This window comes from Mirounga leonina, unplaced genomic scaffold (assembly GCF_011800145.1).
Source record: "Mirounga leonina isolate KUSES-001 unplaced genomic scaffold, KU_Mleo_1.0 Mir_153, whole genome shotgun sequence".
Classification (NCBI taxonomy): Eukaryota; Metazoa; Chordata; class Mammalia; order Carnivora; family Phocidae; genus Mirounga; species Mirounga leonina.
In genome coordinates this window covers 38,534,751-38,549,412 of record NW_023270387.1, presented here as the reverse complement: position 1 = coordinate 38,549,412, position 14,662 = coordinate 38,534,751, and the positions used below count along the sequence as shown (strand labels likewise).

Here is a 14,662-nt window from a genome sequence, read left to right as displayed (position 1 = left end):
TCTCAAGCCTTGACACATTTTAAGTGTAAGACTAATGGTTTTTCCAATAGAGAATTGATTGCAGTCATGTAGTTGATTACTTCCCTCCAGCAGGCAAGGTCCATATATTTGTCCTAGCTCCTCCCAGTAGACGCTTATGGGCAAGGGATTCTGCTTCCATGTTTTAAGGACTCCTCTGATTACTTGAGCCTCTCCCTTCTCTCCACAATAGCATCTTAGTTGGCAATCCACCCCACCTCTCACAGCAGCTCTACCATTCCAACTCCTCAGGCCCCAAACCCAGATATCAGCTTTGACTTCTACATACCTCTCATACAGTCTTTAAAAATGCTATGTTTGTAAAGATTTTTGGAACTTCTACAAAATATTCAGAACTTCTCACCACTTAACTACCCCCCTGGTCCAAGTCACCACCTTGCTTGGATTGTTGGAATAGCCTGTACTGCACTGTGTCTTTCATGGTCTCCTCCCCACCTCTACCATTCTCTTGGCTCACTTTATGCATTTATCACTTGATGTGTGCCTGTATCTCTAATGAGGTTGAGTCCATGGGGTGAGAAGAGCATCCAACATGTGCTAAGTGCTGGTATTTGATAAATGGACAAGGAACACATCACCAGCAGACCTTGGGGACCTGACTCCCAGTGTACGTTGAATGAGCATATAATTTAGCTTAGGGTCCATGAGGTGTTTTCCTGTTCCGCGTAAAAGTTAGGGAACAAAGGCCACAGTTCTATCTGTTCACTCCTCACCCTCCAGGCATATTATTCATCGGACCTAGACTACCATGCTGGGCAACAGCTTGAGCCCAAGCTTCCGAGTGAGCTGCTTGGAGTTCCCACCCCACTCTTGCTGAGTGATCTTGACCTGTACTGTCCTATCAGGGGCTGGGTAATCGAGCACCTAGCAGCACGAGCCACACAGTCATGTTGGGGGATGAACCCACTGGCACTGAGATCCTGTCCTATGCCATTGTAGGCGTACTTATCACGTCCCAGAACAGTTCAGCTTCCCCAGAGGAAGGACAGGCTGGAAGTGACTGAAGTTTGAGGGAAATGAGAAAGGATGGGATAGAGCCGTGGCTGAGAATGAGGTAGGAGACGCTGAATCATCTTCACAGCCCAGGGCATAAACGCTTTGGAGCCAATGGGCCTTAAATTATAGTTCATTAGCATACCTAGGGGTTCCCTGTTCACCTCTTTGGAAGAAATAAGTACCCAGGACAGCGACGTTAGTTTATTAATCTTATTCAGTAAATACATAAAATGTTATTTTTCTAGTGGAAGATTGCAGTAGAAACTGCATGCTTACTTCTTGCTGGCCTTTACCGCTGACTTGATGACCTTGCCGGCCGTAGGTGACTTCTTATCCACCGCCTTAATAACTCCCATGGCCATTGTTTGTCTCATGTCCCACATGGCAAAGCCGCCTAGAAGAGGGAGAAAGGAGGTTTCTGGCAAGTGGTACAGAAGGAAATGCTCCTTAGCCCATGCCTCGCCCAGAGGAGCTAATGCTTTCTTCCTGTGACTCAGTAGCTACCCCTGGCTCACCTAGAAGTGGGTACTCCGAGAAGGTCTCTACACACATGACCTTGCTGGGGACCATCTGCACAATGGCTGTGTCACTGGACTTCAGGGCCTTGGGGTTGTCCTCTAGCTTCTTGCCTGAGCGCCGGTCCATCTCTTCCCTCAGCTCAGTGAACTTGCAGGCGATGTGAGCTGTATGGCAGTCCAGCATGGGGCTATAGCCAGCGTGGATCTGCCCGGGGTGATTTAAGACAATCACTTGTGCTAGAAAGCTGGCAGCCTCCATGGGGGGTGGGGGGTTGTTCTTGCTGTCTCCCATCACGAATCCACAGCGAATGTCCTTTATGGACACGTTCTTCACATTGAAGCCCACGTTGTCACCGGGCAGGGCCTCGTGATGCATCTCGCACAGACTTGACCTCTGTGGTAAGGTTCATGGGGGCAAAGGTGACCTCCATCCCAGGCTTCAGGAAGCCTGTTGCCACACCGCCCACAGGCATGGTGCCAATGCCTGTTGGAGAGAAGTCAGAGTTGTTCCCCCCTTCCCCCAGAACTGACTTCTAGGGAGGTCCCTTGGTTCTGCATTTAAGGACAAAGGGCCACCTACAGAACCGGTATGAAGCACCGAATGGATCGGGAGCTATCTAATAAACGACCTATTGCATAAGCTGGAAACGCTGGGTGCTTTTGCACTTTGAATCCTAGCTCAGAAGCTGTGGATTCCAAGTCAGGATTCGAACCCTGGCCGTCACACACCAGAGCTCCTTGCACTCCACCTTCCAGCCCATGAACCAGGGCATCTGGGGGATGCAGAGCACAGGTGAGTCTGGGGCACGGTTCATGGCGTGCCCCCTCCAGGACCCAGGGCACCCGCCCACCCGGCCCGCACTCGTTGCTGCTGGGCTCCCGCATGTTGTTGCCATGTCAGCCCGAGATGGGCACGAAGGCCACGTAGGCCGGGTTGTAGCCGATCTTGAAGTAGGCGCTCACTTCCTTGGTGATCTCCTGGAAGCGTGCGGCACTGTGGGCGGGCTCAGTGGAGTCTATCTTGTTGACAGCCATGATGAGCGGCTTCATGCCCAGTGTGTGGGCCAGCAGCGCGTGCTCGCGGGTCTGCCGGTTCTTGGAGATGCCGACTTCGAACTCGCCCACGCTGCCCGCCACCAGGAGCACGGCGCAGTCGGCCTGCGGGCGGGATGAGCGTCTGGGGCACAGGGCCTCCGACAGGCCCTCCAGCCGGCCAGGGCTTGGGGCAGGCCCAGATCCCCTGGTAAAGCTGAGGAGCCCGCCCCGGAAACTTACAAAGACCGCCCACGGGGACTCACGGAGGCCCCACCGCCCCGCCCCACCGGTCCTGCCTCCCAGTGAAACTCTCCTCTAGTCCCACAAATGAGCTTTTAGTCCTTCCTGGAGCCCAAGGAGGCCCCTGGGGGCAGACTGCTTTACCTGGGATGTGCCAGTGATCATGTTCTTGATGAAGTCCCTGTGGCCTGGGACATCGATGATACAGTACTTGCCAGTCTCAAACTTCCACAGGGAGATGTCGATGGTGATGCCATGCTCTCTCTCTGGCTTCAGCTTGTCCAGCACCCAGGCATATTTGAAGGAGCCCTTGCCCACCTGGGGAAGGGCTGAGGGGTAGAGTGCACGGATGGCAAGTAGACAAATTACAGCCAACTTCAGGGGACTTTGACCTGCAGCACGCACCCTGCTTTCTGCACTCTGCAACCCACCCCGAAACGGGACGGACCCCAACCCCTGCCACTCCCAGCCGCACGCAGTGGGTGCCTTACCTCAGCTGCCTCCTTCTCTAACTTCAATTGTTCTCTTATTGATACCCCCACACTTGTAGATGAGGTGCCTGGTGGTGGTAGACTTGCTGGAGTCCACATGGCCGATGACAATATTGATATGGGTCTTCTCTTTGCCCATGGCTGAAGCTTCACAAGTCACTGCTGGACAGACAGTGGGAGTGGGTGAGGCCAAAGCATTCCAAGCCTGCCTCCTTCCTTTATTTCCCTCCAACACTGCTTGGGTAGAGCACCCCTTTCCACCTCAGTGCCTAGCCCAGAGTCCAGGACATGGCAGGCATAAGCTGACAAGTAACACTGACCCACCTAGGCTCACACACTGGGACTGGTGGGTATTCTGCAAAAATGGGGAAAGGGAAGATTTCAGTGTGGGTATGCTCACTGTCTTAAGACCTGGTGGATATTTCCAAGCAATCCTAGGATTCCTCATCCTTCCTCCTATGTGGGCCTTCCCCAGAATACCAAGTCTCAGCCAATCTCTACCCTTCCAATCCCCCCTCCCTCTGGCTCACTTCTAGTGCAAGAGACCCTGATGCTCCGTAGTTTGCAGCCAGTCCCCTTAAAGCCTCACCTTAAAGAAAAAGAGGCAAGCTTGATCCAAGGACCAGCGAGAACTACAGCAGCTATTAAGACAGAGAACTTCTTGCCTCTTGCTTTTATAAAGCTAGCTCTGGACCCTCCTTCTGGTTCCCACCAAATCTGAAACCAGAGCTAACTGGTTAGAAAATGCCACTCCCTAACCCCAGGCCCAATTTGGGAGACTTCTATCTTGATTCATTGGGTGTTTGGATGAAGAGAGGGTGGGTGAGGCTCACTAATCCTTTTTCAAATAGACTTGCTGGACGCGTGGAGTGGGAGGAGGGAGGGACTGGATATGAAAAAAAAGAAAATATAGAATACATATGCATAGTACCAGACTTTGTGCAGGTGCTCCCTCAAGACTAAGGTGCAGAGTGGTCATGACCATTCATTCATTCATTCATTCAGCATTTATTGAGGAGTATAGCACCCAACACTGTGCAGGAGGATGAGGACCCCCAAATTAGGAAGCAGTCATGGCCTCTGTTTTGAGAAGTTCTTGGGCCCCTGGAGAGATGGCAATCCCTTCTGGGTCTCCTCCAAGTCAGCAGTCCAGAATCACTTAAAGAGAGAGCTGCTTGGATTGAGTTGAGACTGGCTGTGGCTATTTGGAGGCTTCTCTGAGGCCAAGTATGCCCTCATCCTTCCCCTGGGAAGTCCTTGGCAGAGATCAGTCACACACAGTAAATGCTCACTCCTTTCCCCAGCCCCTTGCCTCAGCTCCTGCTTGGGCCCAGGAGGACAGAAGGCCTATGGGGAGTCTGGACTTCCAGGGTTCCTGGTCCCACTGAGGCCCACCTCCCTGAGTACTGCCCACTTCTCATTTTTTAAGTCACCATTTTCCACCTTTGCTCCTAAAGAACCAAGCAACTAGGATGTCAGAGAAGTGAGGTCCCTAGGAAATTTTGAAATCTTCCCTTTCCCCATTTTGCAGAAGCATCTAAGGTCTAAAGTGATAAAATGCTTCTTCAAAGATTCAGCAATTCCTTGTTCAGCACTCTCAGTATATTTTCTTCATCCATTCACCTTCTAGAAGAAAAGAAGCAGAGCTATAGAGCCCATTTATCCATTCCACTAACATCTAGGAGTAACCACTGCTTGGCTTTGCCCTGAGAGCTACAGATGCAAATATGAATGATACCTCCCTGTCTGTGAGTGTTTGAGGGGCTCACACTCTGGTAAGGGAGACAGACCACGAGAAGCTCTTTTGATGTAAAGATACAGGACAAGGAGTGCCGTCAGTGGGGCCGGCTGGTTTAGGAGAGTTCCAGGCATGTGGGGAGGTGAGGACTGCTTCATAGAGGAGAGACTTTATCGGGTTTTAGACAGTGTGTCCGAGCCCATGGTAGGGGTTGGGGTGTGGGGGGGAGAGTAATGGGGAGGGTGACTCGCCAAGCAGAGGAATCCGCTGAGCACAGGCCTATACTCTATTTGCCCAGAGGGCAGGGAATGGATTGGAGAAAATGGTAGCTAAAGAGATGAAGAGGGAATGATCATTATGCATTAACTCCTCAGCATTTAATTTTCCTAAACTGTAAATCTAATTATGTAATCCCCCTGCTTAAATCTCTTGATTACTCTTTATTGCCCTCAGGGGGAAAATTACCCGTTCATTACATGAGACTGAGACTGAAGGCAGGGGGCCCCTTAGGAGGCTAGTGCAGGAGTCCTGGAGGGAGGTGGTGGGGCCCTAGCCACGCCAAACAGTGGATGTGCATTTGATGTAAGTGGAAAGGGGATCAGAAGGGAGGGAGGAAGACCAGGAATGCTCCTGGGAGCACTTGCCATCAGGATGGGGAGCACAACTTGGTCAGTGTCTTTTCCCTCCTCCCAGAGTTAGGCTCACACCCTCGAAGCAGCTCCCGGAGGACTGTGCCATGAGCTCTAAGGAGTCGGAGCCTAGACCTCTCCCTGATGCGGCAGCCCATGCACAGATGCGACAGAAGTGATCCCTCCCTACGTGAAATTCCCCAGCTTTAACGGGAAACCGTAATGACATCTCATTTCAGCCTCCTCGCAGTAGCACAGAGGCAAATTCAACGTATAAGACAAGTCCACTTCAGAGTCAGGCCTGAGTCTAAATCCTGCCTCCCCGACTCATATGAGCTATGTGAACTAGCTTCTCTGAGCTTCAGTTTCCTTATCTTTAAAGTGGGGAACATGCCTACCTCCTGCTTCTTGACAGGATTACGTGAGATCATCTTGCAGAGTGCCTGGCTCATGGCAAGTGATAAATGATGGGTACCTACTAGCGTCCTGTCTTCCTCTCCCTCTCTTGGGTGGCCAGACTCCTCGGACTGAGAGGGGAAGCACTCCTATATAGACAAAATGATTTGCCCAAAGTCACAGAATACATTAATGAAGAAACAGGATGATACCTCTCAGTCTCTGGGCTTCCAGGCTTCTGAGCCAGACTGTCTCCTCATTAAGAATTATTGTTACCCTTCTTCCATTTGAACCACTTACATAGTGTCTCTGTGGTGTTGGCTGACTCAGAAGTGGAGGAATAATTAGAATTAAGAGGTTTTCTGACTTTGAAATAAGCTGAAGGGTAAGTGTTCCTGATAGAATGACTTTTCCTGCCTCGTGTAATTGGCCGTTGCTAGGGGAACTATCCCCCTTATTTACAAATTTGAAGGGACCTGGCAATTCATTATCAGTTTATTGGAAATAGTATTTACAATTCATAAGCACAAAGTCATCAGAGTTTCTGGAATGGGACGGTTATGAATTAGAATTGAATCTATAGTGACTATCATGCAGGCTTCAGATGGGATGAAATAAAATCACTTCGATTGACAAGCGCAATGCAGTGAGGAGCTGCTGAGATAAATGAAGTTCTACGGTCAAGATGTGCTTGCTGGTCAACTGCGTAAACACAGAGAGAGGTGACTTTGGGGAACACCACACCGAAAGGGTGAATTCCTAAAGGACTAGAAGATGTCTCCAATTTTGGCATGTGAAGTAAATACATTTATCAAGTAATTTATCTGTCTAGATAACTATTAGCCAAATCCCTTTGGTCTCTATAGCTAGTGAGCAGAGGTATAACTATCAGATTGCCCTACTTTGGGCACCTGGGTGGCTCAGTCGGTTGAGCATCTGCCTTCGGCTCTGGTCATGATCCTGGAGTCCTGGGATCGATTCCCACATCAGACTCTCTGCTCAGTGCAGAGCCTGCTTCTCCCTCTCCCTCTGCCTACTGCTCCCCCTGCTTGTGCTCTCTCTCTCTCTCCATGTCAAATAAATAAATAAAATCTTAAGAACAAAAACAAAAAAGATTCCTCTACTTTGTCCAAATTTCTAGACACAGAATGCATTGCAGATACAGACCAAGTCTGCGCTTGGCACCAGTTATTGACAAACAAATGAAATGGACCAGAGTTAGCGATGGGGAGCTTGAAAGATAGAAGTTTAACACCTAATACCGACAAGTCAGAAGAGCCACCAGCCATTTGGTTTTGGTGGGCCACGGAACTAGATCTAATTTGAACGAAATGGATTCACTGCATCATAGATCTATCTTCTGTGTCCCTGGTAGGTATAAAGCCATTCTCTTTGGGGGAAGTTTCAGTGAGATTATGGGTGTCTTCTATGAGGGGTTAACTTGAGGCAGATATGGGGAAGACTCCTTTTCTGATTCCTTCTACTGACTGGGCTCCTGGTATTCTAATTTATAAAATGGAATTTTCCCAACTTCACAATTGTTTTGACTTAGTTCAGCTGAGTTTTCAAGTGTGTGAACAGGTAGATAAAGCCAACTTGTTCTCAGGGTCTGATCATCTGAACAAAGAGGTATCTAGTTTTTAGACCTGCAGAAATAGGAAATCAAATCCTAACTAGGAAGGAGTTACTTCTTTGCAATGAATATTTATAAAATTCCTTTTCTGTGGCGGCCTTGAAATAGGAGATGGACCTTGATTATCTGCTCCCACTGAGTCAACAGACTCGGTCCCCACCATACCTGGGAGCTGAAGTCAAAGCCCTAGAGGAAACAAAGCACTCAATGTTGTAGTGACTCTAATTTGGTGATCTTTCTGCTCAAATAACTCTTGCTCAGGTCTGGAACAAAGGAAGAGGGTCTTTCCTTTATGTCCCAGAGCTTGACAGCTTCAGGGGAACATGGCAGTATGGGAAGTTCTGGCCAAGCCCCAGTAAAGTAGAAAGCTTTTCCTGTGAACTATCAAAGCATCATTCATTAAACAAAAATTTCTTGAGCACTTTGTGCTATTGAACTCCCACCCCAGTGCTGTGGATGGGTATTTTTGCCGAACCTTCCTTTTACAGATGGTTCAGAGAAGTAAAACAAATTATCCAAACCATATAACTAGTATGTAGATGGGAGTGTGGGGGTGTGGGGGTATGACTTTTAAACCAACATGTGCTCCCTTTTAACAACACCATTCTTACCCCAGCCGGGACACACTGCCTCTTTAGAAGTCCCCTAGGCATTATTCTAGTACAGCACCTCCATCTTAGTTGTGGAAACTGAGGCTCAGGGCAAGGGTAATTCAATCTGATTTGAGACCGTAAACATTTATGTGCCAGGCACCGAGCAAGGAGGATCCATGCTTCTAGAAATTCCCAGGCCAGCGAAGGTGATGCACTCGCACCCATACTCCATATGTTCTTGCGGTACAGAGGTCTGTCCATGGGAAGGGGTAGCACAAGCCTTCAGGGGACCCTGCCTAGTCACTTAACCACAGGTGCCTCAACTGAGCCAGCATCCATCCAACAAAGGGAGCCCCTGGTAATACTTACACGATTATTTTCCTCCTCTGATGCTCTAGAGTTAACATCTCTTTCTGCCAAGACTGCAGTTAATTTTAAGGCTCCCAATCTCTATTCACATTGGATCACAGGACAGATAGGAGTATAAATCCAAAAGTGAGTGGATTTTTGAACTTCAGCCCAGAGGCAGGGCAGGGCCCAGGATAAAACTGTCAAGGCTGCCCCTCCTCCAGCTGCAGAGTCCGCTCAGAGAAGCATCTGTCAGGGGAAGAACTGGAGCAAAGGAGAGCCCCCTTTCCTTTGCGTTTCAACCGGATAGAGAAGGAAGTAGGATGAGGCAAGGGTGGTAGTAGGTGGTGGTAAGAAGAGGATGCTAAGGACACAGTTAAAGTTAAATGTCCCAGGGGTTTTCCTTTTGAAAACAGCAAGTGTGTGGAAGTCAGGAGAGGGAAGTCAGCATAGAATTAATTGCCCATTCATTCATTCATTCATTCATTCATCCATGCAGCAATGGGAAAATACATATTTCCAGTTCTACCTTTTTTTTTTTACTGTAAAGCATATGATATGGGGAAAATCAGTTTGTAGATATCTCATATTTTTCTGCACCCTTCCCTCCTTTGATTCTAGAAATTTCAGTTCAGTTTCTGCCTTTATATATCACTGTGTGACTTTCCGTACGCCACCGATACTCTGAATCGCGGGCTCTTCACCTGTAGAACAGGACTGATAACCGTTCCTGCCCTGTCCCTCTACCAGTCCTTAGGAGAATCAGATAAGGGGTCGGAAGTAAATCCATAGGCTCCATGAGGGACCCACAGAGCAACTATAATCAAAGTGAGTAGAGACCGAGAGCTTTGAAATTAACTCTGCTGTGCTGGCAAGAATAGACATTACACCCAGAGCACTGGAGGAGAAAAGTGATTATGTAAATAGGACCAGGGACTTCCTTTATTTGATGGATGCTCAGGGATCATGACAGACTTAGCCATGGCTGTTTCCAAGTCGCCATTCACAGTGATTTGTGCAAAGTTCATTCATGAAAGATCAATGAAGTGCTCAGAATGTGTATTCAGTGTCCATACACTGGTTAATATTTAAAGCACCTATATATCTGAACTCATTGCTGTTAGCCCATGAACACATGCATGTTTTATGAATACTTTGGTTTGCTTTTGAGATAACTTTTATTTGGTCTATTGAGAGAGAGTAAGATACAGGGAAAAAAATTATAAAGCGAAACACGGTTCTCCTTCCTCTGGGATGCTTTTAAGGCAAGTACACTGCTCATGCTCACCTCTCCCACACACACGTATGTATCCTAATCCAAATGTCCCTGCTCCAGGGTTGAAAATACATCAGGCGAACAATTAAAATATTATCCCGAAAAATGTCAGTTTCCACTGCGCAGTGTTTGATAATTTAACTGTTATTTAGCACTTATGGATAACACACATACTTGCAAATTGTTTTACAATCATTTTATGGTTACTCTGTGAGAGATAATAAAAGCAAAACAAGTTTAAATGAAGCTACTCAAAGGGACAGAGTTGTTGTGCCAATAATGTGCTATATAAATGCAAATTATCAGGATTTGTAGCATAGTGAAAACTGCTTATATCATTTTTCATGGGACCAGCATGTAAATACTAGAATAGTTCCCTGATTTATAGATCACTTTTCTCCCCAAAAGATAAGCATACCTAGCCTTGTACTGTTTAACAGACCATCCCAACTCCCAGGGACGAGTAAATCCATTCATTCACTAATCCCTTCAATCAGATCCTGCAACAATGCCTAGCTCATGAAGGGTCCTCAATGTTTAACAACCAAATGAATGAATGATGTGGCATTTTAACAAGGCCCATAAATGTTTTGTAGCCTTTATCCAGAGAATGAGGGTAGGGGGACGGTCATGAAGTAGAAAAGGTCAAGGTCACAACATTTGTCGAAGTACTGAAGAAGTCAGAAGACTTGGCAAGGGCTAAGGTTAGGGAGATGAGTTGAGGCATGGCGAAAAATCTATTTTTCTAACCCTCAGAAAGTGAAACTGGAAGAGAAGAAAGGATGAGAAAATTCACTAGTAATTGGTGAGGTTAATGTTCTGGAGAAGTAACCCCAACTGAGCAATAATCTGTACATTTTAAGTGCCTGAGAAGCCAATAAAAATGTAATCTTGGGAGAATCCTGTCTTCATTAGCATGGAGAGGGCAACAGGCTCGTCAGCGGTGTGAAGAGAGCAATCCACTCTTTAGTTCTGCAGGAATCCGGTTTTATAGAAAGAAAACTTCTAAAACCATTTTTAGAAGCACACTATTAACCACTCATGGAACCAATGTGCTGAGGAATGTGTTTTGGAAAATACTGGTTTAGAGCATAGAAAAATAGGAAAGAAGAGTGGTCCCATAGTGGTCATATTTCTCATAAGAAACAAATCACTCCGTGCCCATGCCTGCTCTCTCTCTCTCTCAAATAAATACATAAAATCTTACAAAAGAAAGAAAAGAAACAAATCATGCTCCTGTTTATATTTGGCACTTAATCGCAAGAGCTGTCCCTGGGGGCACCTGGACGGCTCAGTCGTTAAGCGTCTGCCTTCGACTCAGGTCATGATCCGGGGGTCCTGGGATGGAGCCCCACCTCGGGCTCCCTGCTCCGCGGGAAGCCTGCTTCTCCCTCTCCCACTCCCCCTGCTTGTGTTCCCTCTCTCGCTGTGTCTCGCTTTGTCAAATAAATAAATAAAATCTTTAAAAAAAAAAAGAGATGTCCCCAGACCTTGAATCCCTAGATTTCTGAAAACCACCTATAGCCTATCATTTCTTCTATAGAACATAGTAAGAATATAACTAGAACATTCAAATGACCTCTTTAGTCCTCAGTGATTCTATCAACAGGATAGTCTTTTTATTAAAGCTATTGCTGTCATTTTTTCATACTATTAAAACACGAAACAGCGCCCGTTGGGCTGTTGGACTTATGGGGACTATGGCTGGGCCGACCTGTGAGTACCACACATCGCTTGGCCTCCTGGGGTCTGGACCAGGAATATAAAAGACTTAATAATTCCCACAGATTGTGATGATGATTGAACAAAGCAAGAGCCCGACTGTAAACTGCAAAGGTCATCACTATAGTTGCCACCCCCAAAGACTTGGCTACCCGCAAAATAGCAAGAGTCACTAAGAGTATGTGTTGACCTTCTGACACAGTTTCAAGCACTTTCCATGTATTGCCTTGTTTCATCCTCACTATAGCCCTATGAGCTGCGTACAGTTATATCCCTATTTCACAGCTGAAGCAACTGAGATACAGAAGTCCCACTGGAATACCGGTTTCCTGATACAATGCAAGGGCATCTCCTTATCCGGTAGAAGTGGAATTTCTTCTTGGTCTAAGAGAGAACGTTGGATATTTTTAATGATAATGGATGGGCCAGGACTCTAAGCAAAAGGAGCTTTAAAACACCCTCTGAGCTTGAAATGAATGTCATCAAGTCAACTTTGGGAACTTTCTCAATAGTCCTCTGCCCTCTAATGCTTTTATCAATTTGTGGCACAGAACTGACAAAATTATTCTTTTTTCTTTTCTTTTCTTTTTTTTTTTAAGATTTTATTTATTTATTTGACAGAGAGAGAGAGCACAAGCAGGGGGAGCGGGAGGGAGAGGGAGAAGCAGGCTCCCCACTGAGCAAGGATCCCAACACAGGACTCGATCCCAGGACCCTGAGATCATGACCTGAGCTGAAGGCAGACGCTTAATGGACTGAGCCACCCGGGCGCCCTGACAAAATTTCAAGTTCAAGGTCATAACAAAAGAAGGAGAAAATGCCTTGGTGATAGTGAGAGAAAAAGGAAGTTTTAAATGAATATGGAAAAATAAAGCAATATTTTAAAAACATAAAGGAAAGGGATGAGGGGACTTAGCTAGTACTTTACAATGATGGTGGGAAAAGGGTGAGATGCACTTGTGGCTTCCAGATTGCAAGGCAGAATCATTAGAAGTTCGGAGGCGTCAGACTGGCTGGGTCAAAACCTCACTCTACCGCTTCCTAGCTGAATGACTTTGAACCGGAACTTCATAAGCCTTGGTTTGTACCAGAAAGTTGAAACAATACTGTTATCTACCCCCTTACATTTACTCTGATGCTTTCATGGAAGAATCCATAGAATGGTGTCTAGCATATATTAAACTCTCAATAAGTGGTAGTTTTATTATGCCTCTCTTCGCAACAAATCTGAGAACAAGTCTAGAAAGGTAAGGTGACTGTGCCAAAGAGTAGATCAGTTTCAGTTACGGAAACAGCCACTAGGAGTGGAAACTCAGAGTGCTCGCTGGGGCAGGACACATGTGACTTCTGAATGACATGAGAGAATGTAGGCAATTTCTTTATGGACTGCAAGTTACTCTTCTGAGAACTTTGTGCTGTTTGCATTTTAGAAGAACTGATGCCAAAGCCTGGATGTCGTTACATGCTTGGAAGTCATTGGAGATATCCCAAGTTTGCAGTCTGGCTTATTTCCACCACTAGGGTTTGGTTTGGGACCCATCCGTGGAAGCCTGGAAGGGGAGAGTGTCATCCTTTTCAGTTAAGCCAGTTTCCAACCATTTTTGTTTGGTTTGGTCTTAGCAAATGTGTTATTTTTTTTTAAGATCTTATTTATTTGTCAGAGAGATGGAGCACAAGCAGGGGGAGCGGCAGGCAGAGGGAGAAGCAGACTCCCCCCTGAGCAAGGAGCCTGATGCGGGGCTCAATCCCGGGACTCCGGGATCATGACCTGAGCCGAAGGCAGACGCTCAACCGACTGAGCCACCCAGGTGTCCCTTAGCAAATGTGTTAAACATTTACCATGTGTTGGGAACTTTCTCACAACATCATTTCACCCAATCATCCTTACCAGTAAATGGCAATTGTGTTGAGGGGTTAAATGTTTTATCTCATTTTCATATCAACCGTGTGAAATATGGGTTTGTAAATTTGGAAGTGGAAGATCAGGATGAAAGTGACAGACGAAAAGAGAACTGACATTGGTTGAGAATCGAAAGGTGTTTCCCATTTTTTACTATTCTGAAATATACTGCAGAGAATAACACTGAAATAAAAAACATTCTGTCATGCAAAAATATTGATCTAAATTGTTGATTAACATTGACACTGCCTGAAACTAGTCTGTATTCCTCCAGTGGCTTCTGAATGTCCCCTGGGGAGGGTGTATATCATTCTGATACTGAGCCTGACCTTGGCAATGGACCCATTTTCCCCCCACACAGTGGAGACCATTAGCATCTATTGAAAAGGCGCACCTGGAGAGGTAATATTCTGGGAGCTCCACAACCTGGAGCCTCTGCCCTGTCCTTTCTTCCTTCTCTTTCCCCCATGCTAGTTCTCTCACTCCCCAACCCTGAGCTGATTTAGCCTGGCCCTGGGGGTCCTTGGTGTTGCTGCTGGTGAGCCTCTGGCTTGGGCATAGGAAGGGGATTTTCTACTTTCACTTTGGGATTTGGGCTTTCCCTGTCTAACATTGGACACCTACCCAGGTGGGACTAGAACATTTAGAGAGGGTCAATATCCTTACCAATGGAACTTCACAGCATGTGAAAAATTCACCTTTAAGGAGCTATGATTTATTTTGCCCACTAGGCCCCTTGATGTCGAGATTAGTAAATGAAAATCCAATAACTTTCTTTATAGTGAGTTGGTCTTTGTCTTATCTCTGCCTTCCTGTACGGCTACAAGAGGAGATAGTGAATGTAGAAATTGGACAGAATACTTCCCTGTGAGGCGATTCGTCGTCCTGACAAAACTCCAAATTTAATCCCTTATCATTTCCTACCCTTTGCAAGGGCAACTCAGCATTAGGGAGAGTGGCTCTGACACCCACAGATCCAGGCTCAGACTCCAAGAGCTCCCAGGGATTGGTAACGAAGGGGAGGCACAGGAGGACCTGGGCTTCTACCCACACAGTAACACAACATCCTGAGGACAGACTGCCTGAGAACTCACCTCAAGCTTTGCTA

At 46.7% G+C, this 14,662-nt stretch overlaps 1 pseudogene; it reads right to left on the bottom strand.

Annotated features, from left to right (window-relative positions):
• Positions 1-1,307: 1,307 nt before the first annotated feature.
• On the bottom strand, positions 1,308-3,458 carry LOC118013535 (annotated as a pseudogene).
• Positions 3,459-14,662: the final 11,204 nt, after the last annotated feature.